Here is a 21,830-nt window from a genome sequence, read left to right as displayed (position 1 = left end):
CTGGAAAAATAATGTGGATGCGGTCTAAGTTTTACTGATCTTAATGATGCATAGCACCCAGTGTATTGTGACAACAAAGTAAATAGCTAGTAACATAGAAAGGAAGCAAATACTAATAATGATAACGAGTTTAGACTTACGTACATTTTGCCAAGTATTGTGCAAAATTATTGAGTTGAAAAAGTACGCACGTACACGAATCTGTTTATAAATAAAAATGGGTTAAAAAATAATACAAATAAGAAACATTTTTAATGGGCTGGGTACACGAGGGGAGCAAACGGTGGAATCATATTGCATACGAGTCTGCAATGAAGTACCACATTTTATGTCTTTGCTGTTTTTGCTATCATATATAATTGGTTTAATAATAATGATAATAATAATTATGATTCAATGTTTACAGGTAACCAGGGTAACCGCCCTGTAACGCATTTCCAAAACGCATTTCCGTAACGTTTTTCGATTCTGTGTGCCAAATCAAAGACATAAAATGTCAAAAACAACTAACTTTGAACAAAAAAAAATATAAGTTAACATTTAGGCGAAAAAAAAACCGTATCACTGCTATCATTAAATCGTTATAAATATAATACATAATATATAATATGTTTATAGCGATTTATTATTTATTTATGAATTATTATACTATATAAATAAACATCAGTGTATTACGTTTTATTTGTGTCCCTTCGACGTTTAAAATCATTTTTTTATAATTTATTACTTAGCTACGGTAGTATGCAAAAATGTAACGGTTTAAAAAAGTCAATTACAACACAGTCGCGTAAATACTTTAAAAAAAAATTAAACATTAAAAACCACACCAAAGAATTTGTTTACGCTGTCCCGCAAGAATTTCTCAAATAGACTTCTATCTGGAAACATTTACATACTACAAAGTTGTAATTTATAACGGTCATTCTGTCCCCTTTAAGACGTTTGTATTATTGTCGTGACACCAGAATTCTTTTACACACACGTCGTATTGTAACGTCCAATAGGTACTTGATGAAATATTTGTTAAATCAGTAAATACGTTTCAGTCTGTCAAATATTGTTCATCGAATTTTACGACTCACAACATCCAACAAAATAAACTACAATAACACTGAAAACATAATGTCATGAATTAAAATAAACAAAAATAAATACGAACGAACGTAGGTGCCGATAATAAAAAAAAAATTGAATATCGATTCAAATAATTGTCTCGTTGAATTAAATTCGAAGGTTTTCTGTTGCCTACATAGTGTGATACTACTACTACAAGTTTACACACTAATACTATACACGTCGCTTTAAATAATAATACGAGATGAAAAATTCTGAAAACAACATAAATAGATTTAAAACGTATAGCTTTTCTGTCACAAGTTGTGTTACTTTCTAAAGTAATACATTACGGGAATTATTTTCGTACCTTATGTGGTGATACTATATGATATTACGTGGAATTTATACTATATGCGAGTATGTATTTGAAATATGTTTAACTGAAAGTTATTTCAAATAAACATTCTTAAAATATAGTTTTATTACATTTGATGATTTAATAAAATATTTTTTTTTGTACCTTTATGCTTACAACTATGCAAGACCATGACTGATGTTTGTAACACTATATTACGTAAGTAATAAAAACAATCAAATTGGATCATCCGATTAAGTGGGGTGATTATTATTAATTTATTTTATCGTTTTAGATAAAATCTTAAACATAATATACAAAATATTAAAATGACATATTCCAATATTTTACAAATACTCGTAATATCACACATATTTTTCCTAAATCAAGATATTGATTAAAAGTACTTCCATTCCATAGCTAAAATTATTATGCGTAATTCAAAATTAAATGTTTTAATATATTCATGATTAAGAATACATATTTAAATGATAATTTAGTATTTTTAATTTTAAATTGACAATTTGTAATTTTGTATTTTAAATGAAGCAATAAGTAAAATAACCATACTCATCATTTCTGTTTATGTATCTATTAAATCAATAACTTATGGATTATACTCGATTATGAAAACAACGGTTGCATTTTTGGATTTGTCTATACTTGATGAAAATTTAAAAATGTATTTTGTCTGAATTTAATTATTCAAGTATCCTGCATAAGATTCAACTAAATATATTAATTTTTTTTTTAATTAAAATGAGATTGAAGGATAAATAGAGTTAAGGTATACTGCTTCAAGACTAATGTAGATTCTTTTAAAAAGTAAAAAGAATTTTTGAAAAGAAAAACATTTAAAATTGAAATTACATTGAATTTGCTGGTTTTTAAAATGCCTACTAAAGAATACAATAATATTATAATATAATATTAGAGTATAATACTTCAGTTCGACGTGATCGGGTCTTAAGATTATGTTTCCATGATAAAATATATTTCAGAAATAAAGTCAAAAAAAAATATATATAATAGTAAAAACGATAAATTAAGACGATTTGTTTACTTATTATATTATTATATAATATGTATAGTCATACATAGTCATTATGTGATATATATAAATTTGCTATTATTATTATTATTGAAATATTATTGATAGTATTGTAAGCTTAAATAATGGCATAATTCAAATACAAATCGTATAGTGTTGTTACGTTGGCCACAATAATATATATATTATATATATATTCGTAAGTAATTTATGTTTAAATCACGATTATAATAATTTAACGTTTGTTACAAACTATTCTCAAACGACTGTTCCGCTGTACATTATTATAATCACCGTGTACAGGCCGCGAGACTTAGACGAGAACTTGTGCTTGTGATTTCCCATTGTGCCTTTTAGACAGTTTGAAGTGTATGGGAGTTATAAAATCCGTCAGGACGCTGTAAAACGGGAGTCAAACGCCGAGTGGTATATTTTTAATCAGGCAGAGCCTGGTGCAATCGATTCGCTGCGTAAGTAAATGTGTAATCTCCTCCACCCCTGCGACCGGCGTGTACTCGTATTAAAGCCGATGCTGATAAGGACAACCTCAAAAGTACATTAAAATGAAATAAAACGGAGGAATTCCAAAGGAATAATTACGATGTTTTTTTTTTTTTTTTTTTTTTTTTTTATTTACCGTTCGGTTTCAGACCTTTTCCCTCAGATTTCTTTTCCCGTATCTAATATCCGTAAACGCATTGCTTGTTAGACATACAACCCATAATAATAAGTAGGGCCCAGACATTTATGACCTAAAAATCACAAACGATTCCATAAAAATATAAAAAAACATAATTTAAAAATTATTTTTTTAAGTTAAAATTATTTAAGTGATATATTTATGTTTTAATTAGGTAATATTTGCAAAGTTATGATTACAATAGTATACATAATAAACAATTTATATAAAATATAATATATTTTTAAATAATTTTATTGAAGTAATTAAACTGCGAAGTCGCAAAAAAAGACAACTTTAATATAATGTTATTTGCTCATAGTGTATATAGCTTTATATCAGACACGGAAGCTAAGCGTAACGTTATTCACCGTACCGATGAATGTATTGATTTTACAATGATGAGTGTTTTTATTTTTGTGACTGAAGAGGTTTTTCTAATAGAAAAAAAAATATTGTCTGGGGTTATTGATAACAAATTGAATTTAGTTGATAATTTTTGTGGTCTAAATTAGAATTATCGCAGTACTTTTTAAATTAATTAGTGATGGGGAAGTAGGAATATAATAATTTGTTAACATTTCAAAATTAATAGAAAAATAATTTTTGATAACCTTGGTTAATAAAAAGTTTGGCTACTTAATTCACACTAAATTTTCAATATGTAATTGTTTATATGATCATTTATCATTGAATTGTACTTTAACATTGTACATTACAACGCCTACTTAATAATGCGCTACACTCGGCTTCTACTGTATAGTAAAATATTTAACTAGTTTACCCTTTATTTGTTTGTATATTTAGCTCCAAAATTACAAATAAACAACATCGGAGTATTTATACAAAAATATATCATCTCCGTTCTCTTTAAGTAAGTTTATTCGGATTAAAAAAAAAAAAAACTTGAAACTAAAATAACGACATTAAGCGATTTAAATTTATATTATTAAAGATTTTTGGGAGTCCTATAATAACTAAACATAATTTTTTACTCATATCACAATCTAATGCATTATTCAACTGTAAGTTACCAAAACAGTATGATTATTTTATTAATATTTATTAATTTTTATTTTAGCATTATTTTGATACGGGCAGTATTATCTTATTCAGAGTTTTCAATAATTAATTGATATATTATAAATTGTGATAGAACTCAGTATAACTGTAACAAATGAACACGCAAAATCACTTTTTAATAATATTAGTGGACGAAAGGGAAAAGGAATATAACAGAATTCTAACATTCTATTATATAATATAATTTGAAAATTGTTGAGTTCCCGTTGAAATACCATGTAACATAAAATTTATATTTCACAAAAATGAAAATATCACCGTCATCGTAAAATTTTCTTTGCCTTCCGTACACGTTTAATTATATAATTTATATTTCATAAACCCCTTTTGATCGTTTCCATCGTACTGTGTAGTTTGTATAGGTATATATATTTTGTGTGCAATTTATATTATATATAATAATCATCATCCAAAATCAAACGCATGAAAAACGTGACTCGCATACCTACACATACGATAGACCAACATGAACCATTGTATGACGTGAAGGGTCTCAAAGTTCCACACGAATATAATAAAAACTACGACGTAGTTGGTGAAGGTATGGAGTAAATCATATTAATATAGTGATATTGTGTTCAAAGACCTCTGATTTGTAAATGATGATAGCGAATATTTTTTTTCTGTGTTCATAGCCAATCCAAAATCTACAAATCGTTTACTTTTATTAATTTAAAATTTTAAGTACAATTTTGCTATCACCTGGTGTTAAAAATAATAGAGGCTCCGAAAAATCTAATATCGTCTCGCAAATGAAGACATAATTTAATTATTGTTTTTCTTCCGACCAACGGTGTATGCATATATAAGTATGGAAAATAATTATTGTTTGGAGTATTAATAGTTAACAAACTTATGTACAAAAACTTATGTATTTAGATTTAATCTATTGTCAATCAAATATTAAGTCGGTAATAACGACATACCAATTATTTAGAGTTTTGGATTTTAGAGAGTATTCGTTATTTTAACGTCATAACTGTGGAGATTTAGTTGCATTTTGATGTAATTAGCCTTAATTTTTGTTAAAACTTAAATATAAATATGCGAATAATTTTTAAAAATCCATTTTGAAGCTATTCACAGATGTCATATTATTATACGTCATTGTATTATATTAGAATATTAACGTTTACACTACAATATACGCCTATACCTACACGTACTATACATCGAAAATAACTGGCCTATTCTTATAACCTAAATATTGTACAGTATGTTTTCGGGAAAGTATATAATTTGGGAATTTTCTACAAAGTCTGGGAATCTTATACAGTGTCCTGTTAGGTATAAAATGGTCTTCGTGAATCGGACAATATAGGTAATTTAATGTATAAGTATAGTTATAAGTATAGTAAAAATACCAGGGCCAGATTAAACATTGATTATTATTTGTAAATTTGGATTAGTAGTTAGTGTATAATATTATGTTTGTTTGCTATTATCGGATTTCTTACAATGGGGTAGCTATTAGACCGAGGTTCGGAAAGTCGGCCTATTTTTAACTTTATGCAGTATACATTGAAAAATAGATACAAATAAAATTTGTAATTTGAAAAAAAATAAATAAAAAGTCGATGATGTGCCACAAATCAAAATTTCACTCCGAGAGACATTACGGAATTTTTTTTAATTTTGGGAATCAGGTCTATGGCCGATGTACAAGTGTATAACAATTTATAGAACACGAAAGTGTAAGTGCAATGCGGCACAGCGATTATGCACATTAAAATACCACAGAAGCGGTATTTACGATAATCAGTGATATAAAAATAAAAAATAAATGATTCTATTGTTTTCTAGTAATATAAATGTTACACTCTAAATATATAATATGCTATTCGTTATATTTTGACTTGTACTTTATGATTAAATATTATATCATCTATACTGTTCAATTTACGTAGACTATATTTTTATATAACGCCCGGGCATTGTAGAAAACACCAAATTTGTACACTTTAAACGTAACATATATACATGATCATTGACCCTGGACAATGTGATAACTGATATTATAATTTTATTAAATGTATTTGCGTTGTATTTTGTTTTGTTGGTATTAATATTATACAAATAAATGATTGATGTGTGTTTATAATTAAAGTGAAACAAAATTTACGCTACAAAATATGATTATGATAATTAAATGTCTGCTATCGCTGGCTATTTTTTTTTCTAGAGTGTAATAATCGAAAACTGAAAAGCATCAAACAAAGGGTACCTATTACGTCATTATTATTATGTTTTCGATATACTTTTTTTTTTAAATTCTCTTTGTAAACTAAAAAAAAAAAAATAATAATAACAATGCACACTGAAATTACAAGTTACAGATTTGTTGGTGAAATAATAATGATATAGGTAGGTATTTCTTGTTGGTGCGCATATAGACGGTAAATTTACTCTTCTTTTTACAAATTTCCGGTTATAACTTTTTTATACGCAGTTCTATCGGAAATAACAAAACCGATATAAAAAAAGAATAATAATATTCTTTGGTAACGATCCACACAAATTAACAATAATAATAATAATAATAATAATAATACAATTTTGATGACAATAATTTAAACATTGAAGATATTTTAACGTTTTGATGATTCCTAAATATTAATAATTTATAGTTTATAATCACAGATAGGTATATAATAATATTTATTATGAGTATAAAATCCATATTACAATAAGACTTATAATATAATACAATATTATATATTGTATGCTTTTATTATTAAAAATAACTTATAAATAACTTATAAAAACAATATGTATTTTTAAAATTACATTTATTTGTTTTTATATGTTTTTTACCATATAAACTGCACTTATCAGTCATATATTCTGTCGGCTATAGTAAATATATTTAGTTTTGAACGTATATAATAAACATAATATTATATATATATATATATATATGTATAGATTGTAGCATTTTGTTTGACTTCCCTTTTGAAACTGTATTTGAGAGAATATCATTATAATATAAACTATTTTCAAAGTAGTTACACAGGTAGTTTCAAGTATCATTTGATGTAAGTATGTAAAAATAAAAATAAATTCTCTACCATGCATATTTATTGTACATAAAATGAAATTGATCTATAAAGAATTTCGTTTTGAAGCTTATACAAATATATCCTCCCATTAAATCAACGTTTCAAATAAATTTCCCATAAAGTATAAATATAATATACTAAAAATAATATTATAACACCATAATATTATATTACAATTAAATATATCTAAATTACTTTTGCCTTTAGAAATTATTACGATTAAAAATTACAATATTTTATAATATATAATATTTTTATAACACATTTTTAATTGACACAAGTTAATTAGTTTAAGTATATCACTGTGATTTTTCGGATCATAGAATGATACACACCGTCTTTTCTGAGTTGGGCGTATACTTACAAGACATTGATACAACTCGATATACATTGTTAAATCCCAATGTACCATGTTAAATTATTAATATATATAATATTGTACTTCGAATTAAACAATATAAATTGTGTTAAATATGAATAAAGTTAAATTGTCACATTATATTTAGAAAATATGATGTTTTATGTTTTTATCGAAATTTAAATTTTATAATAAAAAATAAAATAAGATAGAAAAATATTTCGGTAACATAATCCAAGGTAACGAGAACATTTTTTTTTTTACTTATTTAAAAAAATGTAGAATATGCGTTATGTATATTATACCCAAAAAAAGATGTATATACTAATCCCCCTCATTAATGTATACATATTGATTTGTTCGATACAAAAATATATATTTATTTATAACAGTATAGCTTTGCCTCATAAAGTAAAGGTACACTGTGCACTTTATACGCAGCAATAGCCAATACACATTTAGATATAGTAACAGAGCTTTTGTGTTTACTGGTCATAGCATAAAAGTATTAATTTACTATATTTTTGAAATGCTAAAGGGGCGGAATGATATTTAAAAATACTATACTAACCATATTTTAAGCGTATAAAATATGGTAAAAAATATAATATTATAAAACGCGACAGTGGCCATCGTTATTTTTGTGTTATTATTTTTTTATAATTGAATTATGTATGATAATCTGATTACATTATTATTAATAAGATAGCAAATGAGTGATTAATGCATAAATTCGGGTATTAATATTAATGTTAATAAATTTAAATGATTTTATTACAATTTATATTGAATTTTCTTACATCAATATGTGATTATTATAATCAATTATTACGAATAGTGCGTTGTAATCATGAATGTTAGATATAACTGACGCATAAAATTGAAAAGTAGTTCATTCAACTTAGTCCATTTAAGTTTGCTATTTTTATATTATTATGAATTGACCTATTTATCTCATTTTAACCCAACAAATATTATTTAAGGCTTCATTAAAGTGTATTTTTAACTTTTAATTTAAAAACGAGTGATGAAACGTAGATAGTGGTAATTTCAATTATAGATCTTCAAAACCGATGACAGGGGCGATCCGCGTTGTAAGGTCACGAAGAAGTTAACACGTATTTGTGACAATTAAACACAAGACGTGTAATTTTCTTATGTGCAACCAGACACAAGAGATGGTCGAACGAATGTCTCTGCAGTCTGCAGCAAAGGAAACAATACGTTTCTCGGAATCTCGTAGTGTCTTTTGATAAAACCATTAGCCATTCTCTATTCGACGTGATCATAAGCGCACTAGCCATATTAACAACAACTCTCAACATCGGATCCGGGAAGAAAAAACTGGACCTCTTTTTATAACGAGCTGTTTCAGTGTTATGTTTATTTGATTTCGCTCGTGTAGAGTTCTTAATTTGTGTCATGCGACTAAACTAGCTGCGAGCCAGGTAAGACGTATGATTACTATACGACGTATTCGATCGAATTCTCGAGTATACGAATTTGAGAGCACTGCGAAGATCGAGAAAACAGTACAACAGCGTGAATTTAATATTTTTATCTGGTTGGCGATCCGTATTCTCCAGCAGTAATAAGTCTAGGGAACGATGATTTACCCGCAGGTCTTTGGTCTCTTATTTATTCGAGTTTTAACTGTCTTTAGCTATTCACTACTATAATATATATCATGTATATTTTATACTATTTTGTACCACAATACGAGTACAACGGGAGATAGCAATATGTTTTTTTCGATCGTTCGTTATCGAATAGTCTATATCGAAAACGTATTATGCGATAAATGTCGATAGATACGTAAAAAAATTATGTAACGTGTGTTGTGTATGATATATACTATCCGCGGTTTATATTTTATAATATATTCCGTGTTGTATAATATAATATCGTACCTTTGCCGTAATTACGATAAAGTTTGCCGATGCATATAATGATTGATTATAATGCATTAATATGCGGACGTGTAATAATTAACAAAAAATGTATTGGGGATGAGCATTTCGAAAACAGCACACTCGGCTCGATTCATTACTCGTACATTGTCTGCCACCTCATGCTCCTGATGATCGTCGACGAGGTATTTTTCCGGGCTTTTGGGAAATTTTCCCGCGTATTATTACGATGGCGGATAAAATAAAGGCACGTACATAATTAATCCATATTATTAACGCGCCTACCGATAAAAACCGATTAAACTGCACGGAGTGCGTACACCCACGGTTTAAAATATTGTATTTTCTGGGATGACTCGATGATGACGTTTATGCAATACGAATTAGCTCGCAGTCGCCGAGGTGTAATACATTGTTATGAAGTACTGGTAACCGGAACTTATATAATAAACATCCGCGGAGCGCAGCTAGTCACGTTTTTCGCCATCTCCGTATATCCCCCCAAAGGCATTACAATCTCGAAGTATTATTATCACAGCAAATACTACATATTGTACGAACATGTCTTGTGCTGGCAGTTATTCGTATGTTGTACGACGGATTCTCGTTAATACGTCAATATTGCAGTTCGCGAGAAATACCACAGCTACAAAATACGATACAATTATGTTAATAATAATTATTACCGTCGTTGTTATCATTCACCACGTAACTAACGATGTTGGATATGTTTTGTGTAAGTACATATTTTTTATAACGTATAACAAAAACTATATATCAAAGTGAATTTTTTTTAATAAATTATATTTACTTGACAAGCGTATTATATTATTTTTTAGCCAACGGTTGATATAACACCCATTCACCCCCCCCCCCCCCGCCAGATATATCTCTTGACTTGCCCATTATTATACAATACACAAAGTGCTTATACCTTTATTATATATATATACAATATACATTTTTCATTTCTAGCTATTTATATCGGCATACTCGTATGATTATATTCGTGTGTACAAGTTTTCACCAAGTTTTCCATCTTCCATTAAAGTCAGCAAAAATAAAAAATATTTAATTGCCATTAATACTCGTTCTACATTTTATTATTTAACAATCATGTTTATTATAGATTATAAGATATTTTTTTCGAAATATATATAAACATTTAAAAACTTTTATACATTAAGTGTACTTAAAATACAATAAAAAAATTAAAAGTAAATTTATATACTTATTGATAAGTGCAATATATGTATATACACCTACGTTAGCAAAATAAAAATCAGTTTTATACTTTCAGAATAATCAAGCAGTAACGAAAAAACGCTGCGTAGGTAGGTATTATGTTCAAAAGACAGTCGGCTACTATATTATATTGTACTACCTAGCTATTATTGATAAAAAATAAAATTAATAACTTTTTTTTCAATAAAATGTATAACATACAATGTCAACATTTATCTTATTTTTGGGATATATTTCTTCAGAATCCAAAGTAAATATTTCTCTAAGATTGATAAAATCGTGGAATTGGGCAACATTTCATTAGACGGAAAAGAACTAAGTGCATTTTTGATGGAAATGTGTATAATGTTCGTTTATATGTGTGTTTTAAAATGGCCACATGTACCAATAGAAATTATGACTGATTTATTTATGTATTTATTTTTAATGAAAATTGATTTTATACTTTATCTTTTTTTCAATGATGTTTTTTGTTTATAAACTGCAGCAAACATATACGATAATATTTCGATTTTAGTTACTATATGAACTATTCATATGACTTTCTACTAAACTTTAAAAGTATGACGAAAAGCTAAATATCACGACAATGTACTGTCAATTTAAGTTTTATTTTTTAATGTCTTAAAATTTGTTGGAATCGGAATTGAATCCATATTATTTCAAGTACCTGTTAAGAAAATCTATTAATTATAACGTTATACTATGTTGATACTTAATAAATATTATATTAAAAAATAATCAATACATATCATGATTACACGGCGTTTTGAGTAGGCAATTTAGCTACATACCCAGTCACTAATGTATTATTATTTTCATTTTATAATACCACATATTTTAATATTAATAAAACGAATATGATCATTTATTTCCAGTATAGTTTGTTACAAAACTGTTTTGGGTATTGCAATTTAAATATAACTAGTACATCAAAATATTTATAATAATAACATAAAACCGTGATTGTAAGTAAAATAAATGGAAGTATCAGTTCTAATTTGTATTTTTCAAAAATCTAGAGTAAAGTGTTAATTCAAACTATGTGCGAACGTTGTTTTTAAAATCGTAAAACCGACAGAAACGACACTATTGTTTTAAAATAATAATATCACCAGGTGTTTGTTATATATTTTCAATGTGGTAATTTTACAAATGTCCCAGATCCGGCTTATCACTGCCCGCAATAATGGGTCGACTCGATATATTTATATAAATTTAACAATACGATATTATTACGGGGGTATATATGCGCACACACACATTTCACTTAGGTCACGGTATTATACACGTATGCGTAACGGTTATGTTAGCCGCACACGGTTATTGGTAAACGAAAGGAAGAATATAAAATAAATAAATACTGCACACGCCACACGGACAGTTTGCACTGGACACCGAACATGCTTTAATTAAACGCGAAACCTCAACGCACCTGGTGATTAAAAGAACGTTATTTATTGCCGTTTGGTTCGGTTGGATGGGAATTTTTTTTTTTTTCATACAACTTCGGACCACAGATATAATCTTCGCGCTTGCGGTCGCAGTGACATCCGCTCGCGATCCCGCATCCTCATTTCACTATTGATTTTTATCAAAATATATACGTTTGTGTATTATACAATATTGAAATAAACGGCGTAGTGCGTGCGGACGGTACGTATGTTAGGGAGTGGCCGGTGTACGACGTGGGTACAAACCATAAATATACACTTGAAAATCAAAAATAATAACAATACGACTTGTTGTAGGCGCACTCTTATATACTGCAACTACCACACTGTAGAACACACTAAAACAGTATTGCGTGTACAAGGTGAGAGTACCTATATGCACCGTTTTTATTATTTTATTTATCTGTTGAGTATTTAGATTTTTCACAATTCATAATGATGGATTTATGTACACAGACGACGAGTTTCACGCCGACTCCGCAGGGCTAAGTGTTCGCATTATACACGACTAGTAATATAATATCACATATATTATTAGTACGTGTGAAAACAATATTGGAAATTTAAAACCACGGGGTAAGGTTAAAAATAAATAGCAGATAAGTTATTGAAAAAAAATCTATCGGTTTAATCGTCAGTATCGATTCGTGATACCATCACACACGCGCGTATATGGTGGCGGCCTACGCGAAACGGATATATAAGTCGTTTACGCGTGAATTTTGACATGAATTCACGACGAAAGCTCGCGATATTGTCAGATTTTATACTACTTCAAATCGGCCGGATGTAATACAAACAAGACGTTATGTATATTATAATATAATTTCAGAGTGTTTTTTTTTCTCGACAATGTAATTATATCAGAACGTGTCCATTACGCAGAAACTGTATCTGTGTGAAATAAAATTATATAAAAGGAAAACAAATCGATAACGGTTCAGAGAAAATAACAAAACGTATTTATTTCGAATCGAGACAACGTTAATACGAATAGAAATTAAATATATATCTTTCGGTTCGTAATTGAATCTCTAGTATTTACTTACTGCCTATGTGTATTATCTGCAGCTATATATAATACACTATATTACGATGGGCGATGCACTGTGAGATGGACAAAATCGTTAAGTCTGTCTCCGCGCTCGCGACTTCGTGGAACCCTCGGTAGGAACACGTTGGCTATATAGTTTTGATTTGATACATATTGGATAAAATACGATGTATCCAATCCAGCACATCTGATTTCGATTATTTTTAATCGGAGAAGATTTTGACGTAAAGCGCATAGAACTACCGCTGCACCATTCGCACCAAACATACATAGTTTTTAGTTTCGATTTCGGTATTAAATCCCGTGTCCCGAAATTCAATTAAAACTTATGGAACAAGAAAAAAAGGAAAAAACGTAAATTGCAAGTATAAAATATGGAAACCGTGTATACGGAAGACCACGGCAGGATAGAAAAAAAAAAACTAGGACGGTGGCTAAATTAAGAAATTTGGTAAACCAGCCGAAAAAATAAATCGAACAGTTCCATCCACAGCTATAGTACATCAAATTATTATTATTATTATTATTATTATGATAATTGAATTGAGTGCGCATTGAATTACATTGTGCGAAAGTTGAATATTTGTACAGCGACTCAAAATTCCCATAGAAATCAAAACCCGGGGGAATAATTAAAAAAAATAATAAATATACAATTCTAGTCATCGAGACTATTGCGTAAACATAATATTGTAAAACAATTTTATTTCCAATACCAGTCATGTTCGATTTTACGTAGTCTCTTAATATTATGATTATAATAATATATGAGTGCTTACACATTGACGGTAGCGTTTTGCAGAAGAAAGCGAGCCGTACGCGAGTAATTACGACAATGGCATTATAATATTGCGTCATTATCGTTTGTTTAATAATTCGGTGTATAAAAGAAAAGGATTCGTCAAAACATAAAGCCGGTCCGGTAAGGTCTATTTAATTACGGTCCACACAAGGGCCGCGGTCGACGGCACAAACACACGATATAATAATATAAAATATTATATATTATCATAACGTCTGTGGTGCAATCGACAATAAAATATGAGATAGGTAGGTACTCGTAGCAGATACCGAAATTACGGACGATTGCATTATGCCTTTTACGCGATAAATATTATATAAAGTTCATACAGCGTATTGTGCGCCGCTGCGAGGAGCTGATTATAATAAATTCCGTCGAGTGTGAACAAGCGTTTTCAACGAGAGCGGCGAACAATATACGGTCCGTACGGTACGGTTATAATATTTCAAACGGTCCGGGTTTTGGACCTATCGACGTTCGACGGCGGTCCGCTACACGATACAGTATATTATTATCATTCTTAGATGGCATTTATTGTGGAATTTTTTTTTTTTTTTTATTGTCGAATAATCCACCGCACAATAAACTCGGCACGATAACGCACACGCGGAAGAACTTCTCGTGTATTGTGTTCATTGTAAAGTACGCGCTAACGGCAAAGACTCGCCTCTGTTGAAAGTATAAAACCGATCGGGTTTTTTTTTACAGTGCAAAACGGCATATTACCGACTATAATTCGTACCATTAATATATTATACTCACCGAATTATAACACTGCCGTTCGGACGGTCCGTCTCCATAATCGATTCGCTTAGAGATATTATGTTCGATTTGAGAGTATAGTGGCAAAATATCGACGATAGTCCGAATGTGATATATATGTATCGTGGAAATATTATAATAATATTGTGCTCGGTCGGGAAACCCTTATACTTTGAACACAATGTATTATACTAATAATGCATACGATCCATTAGGTCAGCCATATTGTGGTGTAGTATAATGTGTATTATAATATTATATTTAGTAGCGTTCGGGCGATAATATTATAAACTGCTCTAAAATATTCGTCTTCGAGCGGTCGTTTTTACATTTTATTCTCCTACAAACGCATACTGTTTGTACATCATATAATAATTTTGTGATATTTTATAGCGACGATTTTGATTGCGATGCTATTATAAACGTTGACAATATAAATGATTAATTGTTTGAAATCATTTCAGTGCGTTTGAAAATTCTTATAATACCTACCTACCAAAATTCTGAAAACAAAAAAACAATCATAAATTGCACAGACTTTTTTCGGAAGATCATTACTAATTGTTATCTACTTTTAATAGCATTTTAACGATACAGCCGAGACGCTTAATTTAATTAAGGCCACTTTAACAAATTATTATTTCCCCAACTGTATTGTAATTTTAATTTATACATCTATACGTGGAACATATACACATGAATAAACTGCCAAAAAATCACGAGAACAACCCGTTTTATAATAATATTATATTACTATTTATTCTTCCAGGGAATAATATTGTTATTGCAAAAACTATTGCTCCTATTCTCTTAAATGTATCATCTCACTAAGTCACAACATTATGTACCGAACTACACTACTTTCCTGACATTAATACGTTATGCAATAGAAATTATCCTGCTAACTTAAAAAAATTCTCTATTCGTAAAGGACTCCAACAATGACGCGAATATTCTTCCTATTTAAAACAAGCCTTACAGCAGCAATTCCAAAATCAAAATTCTTAGCACAGCAGCCAACCAGCAAATTAATCATACACGAACACACGTGACAAATTATATGCAGATGTGACAGTTAATAACATTCCTCAAGATAAAAATACCAACTTGCCTCCCATCATCCTGGAAAATGTTATTTATTTTATGATTAATCCTCTACTCGTTTTCTGACCACAGCCAATTTCTAAACCGTCAATGAACAAAAATGATTAAAAACGCATATAGCTCCAGCTATCTTCTGATCCTATTATAGAACGTTAACCTTATTACCCAACTCTCATACCCAATCATTCTAGGTAATCATCAAAAGAGACTAAAAATAGTGTTGTGACCTACTAAAAAATATATATATATATTGTATACAAAAGTCTGTAAATTAAACGTAACTATTATCTCTAGACGAAGGATCTCCACTGGGATCAAATCTGTTATTTCTGTGCTTCGTATCTTTATATCTCTTAAGAGTATTGTTCAAATTGTAACAGATTGCTAATTAAATTTTTTTTTACGTTAAAAAAAAGTTTTGTATTTTTTTTTGTATTTTTTTTTTTATTTTTTCGTGTGAATTGATGTCTTAATTCTTTAGTATTTCAGAAAACAATTTTTAGAATCAAACCATTAATCATCTGTTTTATCAATTAGTAAAAAATCAAACATTAACTGCAGTTAAATTCGAATTGTGTGTGCTGTTATGTCTAAAAATGCGTGACCCTACTTTGATAGTTCTGATGTTCAAAGAATATATTTCACGTGTAAAATCAAAAACAAACACCTACTGTTTTATTCACATATTATTTTGTTGTGTATTAACATTATATAAAACGACGAGCCCTGATCGTATAAATGACACTTAAAAACAATCTCCATAGTCTGTCGGTTTATTTGTCCTCAAGCAATTTCACTTATACTAATTTGATGTACCGGGAAAATCTTCCACCCGGTTGTCTGTATACAAATATAATACATTTCATTTTCATTTAATTCCATCCTTGAAACGAAACTTTTTTTTTAACTTTTATAATATCTCGTCATAACCGTCATTGTTGTCAGTGTTGTGACTATGCACTATTCTTTGCAAATAAATTGTTTCATTTTCCACTAACATTTTCTTTTGTACATATAATATTATTTATGTATATAACAATCACATCACCACCATCATTATGGCCACTGCATTGTGTTACAAACAAGAAGTATTCAAGTAAATTGGTTATACATAATATTATAATGCGTAGTTTGCTAAAAACTTTATAACTCTCCATAAACCACCACTACAATCTACGTATGAATTTAAATTTTAGATGTTTAGTGGGGAGAGTTAGTTTTAAATAATGATAATTTATATACATTATTTTAGTTAGTAGAGGTGTGAAATTGATAATCAAACGTCCTTTACATATTTGAATTCAACTCACGACATTTTTTTTGGAATTTCCATTAGGTACATATCTCCTTAGAACAAAACGAAAAACTAAAAAAAAAAACATGTGCATTAAAAAAGTATAGCAAAAGTAACCACGAAAGTTGGTACGGAAAAAAATATGTTTTTGGAATTTAAAAATATATTCCATAGACATAGTTAACAAAGCTAAAAACTATGAAAAAAGTGCGTTTAGATGTATCAAACAAAAAAATATATATATATATATATATTATGTATTCAATGTTATTATTTTAAATAAGATTGTTTATCAAATACATGTACCAGTTAATAAAATTGCATTATTTTTTTTTTTATAATTTTATAATACAAATAAGTCTAGTTTGTATATTTAAATATTGATTTGCACCTTTATATACATTTACAATATAATTACAGAAAAAAAACAATTTGGAATAATTGTATGAATTAACTGTTATTTATATTTTATAATTAAAATTTTAATGTAGACATTTTTAATAGTTTAAGTTATTTATTATAAAATATTTTAATTTCTCTAAAATAATATATTATTTTGTCAAATGTTTTGCCAAAATGTGAAATTCCAGATATGTTTTCAGACACCAAACTGATATTATCAAAGAATTTAATCATATTAATATAGTTATTCGAAGTGGGTATACAACCTGAGCCGCAGTAACTCAACCTGCACTAAAATCGTTTTCGAATAAATTCCAATGATTTATCGTTGTTTAAAAATTCACAATAATAAAACACTGGTTTTCGCTGCAGAAATTAACGAACCTGAGAAGATAGTGTCCCGTACCCGGTCCTTGGTATATCCCGTTCACGCTCTAAACATAAATTCCGATGGTTCAAATTATATAATAAACTATACACTTTACATCGTGTTTGCGATTCCCATCGGGATCCATCAATCTCACCACCGTCATCTCAATACGGCATAGAGTACCCATTAACGAAACATGTCCACTCGTCATCTGAACGGAAAAAAATGGAGACATAAAAATAACAGCCGTAAAACCGATAGGAATTTATTCTTCCCTTCATTCGTTGACTGTAATAAATACCAGTTGTTATGTGGAAATCACGTATAAAAGTAATACTATATTATTATTTTATAATAAGTAATTACAAACAGCTATGATTATAGACGACAATTACGAATATTTTCCGTAAAAAATCAAAGTACTAAGCCAAATGTTTTATAATAATGTGTTAATACAAATGTTCGCACCGAAATCTAGACCAAAAACTGCGTTACATTGTATAGGCTATACTGTACACGTTGAGTGTGATACATTTTCAAATTTAATAGAGTATAAGTCTAAAGGCGTATACGTATATTGATTGTGTGACTATAAAAATTTAAAAGTTGTAAATTTTTAAAAAAATCGTATTACGAGTTGTCGTATATGAACTACTAACACAGTACGCAGTATGAATATAATACTCATAATGATACTATAGCATGAATTTTATTTTTATTTATTTTTTTTGAATATTTAATCGCTATTACAAAGATATTATTTTAGTGTTTTAATAGTATCGCTTTAACTAAATCGTAAGATTTTAAACATCGTTCCGGTATAATAATTGGTGTTTAGGCTCGCGAGACTCGCATCGTCATTGATAATAATAATTCGATCTCGGTGGCCCAATTAACCATGTCACCCCCTCTCTCACTCGACTGTTCGATTTCGCGGAGCGAAATAATAACATTATTGTGGTCCACGATCAACGAACGCCGAAAACAGCTCCCGTAAGCGCGAAACGTTCATCGAACCGCATGGAAATACACACAGACCCACACACGTATATTTATATATTATACTGCACCACTGTCGTGGAATAGGTCACGTAACGATAAAACCCATCACTCGCCCGGGGAAAGCTGTACGTGAGCGATTTGTGTTTGATACGCGAGTCGTGCGGTCGAGCGGAGGGTGGTAGTCGGTCCGAGGGGTGGATGTCGGCCGAGTCGACAACTATGTGGAAAACTATGTCCGTCGAGAATTTATAATTGTGCGCGGTACGGTCCTCTGAAATATTATTATTATGTTCCGTGTAATGTTGTAGTGGGCGAAACAACAAGCGATATTTTATAAAATATATTATATTTCATATAATATTATTACCGCGGTAGTGCGGCCTTTTAGTCAGACGTTTGCGTTAGTCAGTCGCGAGAAATTCTCTGGAACCCAATTCACCGAGAGCCATGGTGTTGAAGTGGTGGTCGCTAGTGCGTCACGTCCGTCTCGTCCCCGTCCATCGCAACCACATGCAAGCGATTCTTATGTAATAGAAATACTTTATATCTATAAATAATATAGTAAATTTGATATTATAATATCGTGAGTAGGGTGTAATGTACATAGACGAACGAATACTTTTAGGTTATTCGTGTATCACATGCTGTCGTGGAACTATTACCGTACCAATAACGTCATCAGTCGCTAGTCGTTTGTACCTTAGACTACCTTATAATTTGGTCAATACCGCGTCAGCGTAAACCAGAGAAACCAATTCCAGTTTCAGTAACAAGGCGTTCTAGACAGACAATTCAGCTGCACCGTCACAGTTTTAATCTAATATCACCCGACGCACGGCGTTTGCTCCTATCATCGACACTAAATTTTAATGCGTTGTGTTATTAAATATTATGTATGCTGGTAAGTATTGTAAATCGATAATTTTTCATAATAGATATGAAATAACATTTAAAGTATTTTAAGTTGATGTTATTCCATTTTTTTTTTATTTAATGTTCTATAATATTTACCGGTAAGATGGTACAGGCGTATTGATTATTACATTACATTTTATTATCAATTGATAAATACAATATGTCTACTAAGATTATAATATACAAAAAATACAGCTAAATTATCAAATTAGAAAAAAAAACACTTACTGTCGGTTTTATTGTTCCAAACACAATATGAGATGATGTACTGAATAATATAAATATAGTATATAATATATTAGAAATAACGATCGTAGAATAATAATCAACTTGTGAACAAATTCAATCGGATGGAGTACACATCTGTCTGGATTTCCTCAGTTTACTTATACCTTAGGAAAACGTATCATTAACAGCTCTCTCAAATTGAAAACGGAGTAATAAATATAGTTTAGTGCGGATATTTGAAAATGTACTGTTGTAAATTTAATTTTCAGTATTCGACGCTTTTATTATAAACCTTTCAATTTTGACAATAATTTAAAAATTGTGCTGTTTCAATATCAATTTTCTCCCTACTACAGATGTAGTTTGCCATCTGGTTTAAATTGTTGAGATGGTTCCGCGGTTAACGGTTCACAGATGGCGCGACGAGTATGAATGAAGAAAAAAAATTATAATAATACAGCGAGTCACATTGTATTACGATATTATGATGTTGAACTGTATTTATATTCGATGCCTTCCACCAAAATATGTGATTATAAATTTTTACGGTTTTTTACTTAGGAATTCACTTTTTATCCTACCTAAAATATATTAGTACTTGTCGTAGAAACCGTTTTTATTAGTATAATGTTGTGATAATTATAATTAACACAAGATAATGATATACTTTGCATTGTTTCTTGAAGCTTCACATCGCATTAAATCTAGCTTGACTTATTATATAGGTATACGTTCATGCATTTTATGACAATTTTTGATTTAAAGGTATTTTGTTTTTTAATTTTTAATATTTGAAGTAATTTAAAATTCCTAGGAAATTTAACAATTTAATTATGATTAAATATTAATTGGAAAAAGTTATTTTTCAATTGCACTCTATTATACAAAAATCAATATACCTAGCGGTAGCAGCAACATATATTTAGGAGCATTTTAATTCCTCGTTCAACAATTTATCTAGACAAGAAGGAACTATTACATCAATATCGATGCGAGACAGTATTTTTTCAAAATAAAAAACGTAATGACTAGATGTAAGTATGCCCCTTGCTTTATATTTAACTGAACAACATTCTTCATTTTAGACGTATTCTAAATAAAACAAAGTAGGCACAATAATTACACTTGCCTTATATTTATGCAAAAATGTTTGGGTTTATAAAGTGGGTATGACATTAATTCCAGCCTTAATTACAATATTTTATATAATACAAAATGTTTTAATGTATATAGTTATAGTAATAATATGAACTTAAATAAATGAAAAAGTGATGGAAAAACGTTAGATAAAAGAATTATTATATCTTAACAGTAGTTTATACTAAAAATAGAGTACTTATTCCATTAATTTTAATATGAAATATTTATATGATTAGCGAAAGAGGAAACAAAATAATACAGCTAAAGTAAACTAGATAATAGAACGGTTGAAAATCATAATACAGGATGAATATCTAAAAATTGATTTAAAATCATAATAATTAATCGATGAATTATTATTATATTAGGTATATAAATAATAAAAACACGTGTAAAAAATTAAAAAGTCTAAAATCGAAAGAAAATGTAAATAACCACAATATTATATTGGATTTTGTTTTTCCGTATCAATTTTTTTATATTTACGCTGTTATATTTTTATATTTT

Source organism: Aphis gossypii, chromosome 1 (genome assembly GCF_020184175.1).
Source record: "Aphis gossypii isolate Hap1 chromosome 1, ASM2018417v2, whole genome shotgun sequence".
In the NCBI taxonomy this organism is placed as follows: Eukaryota; Metazoa; Arthropoda; class Insecta; order Hemiptera; family Aphididae; genus Aphis; species Aphis gossypii.
The sequence above is the reverse complement of the archived record's forward strand: the minus strand, read 5'-3'. Positions refer to the sequence as shown.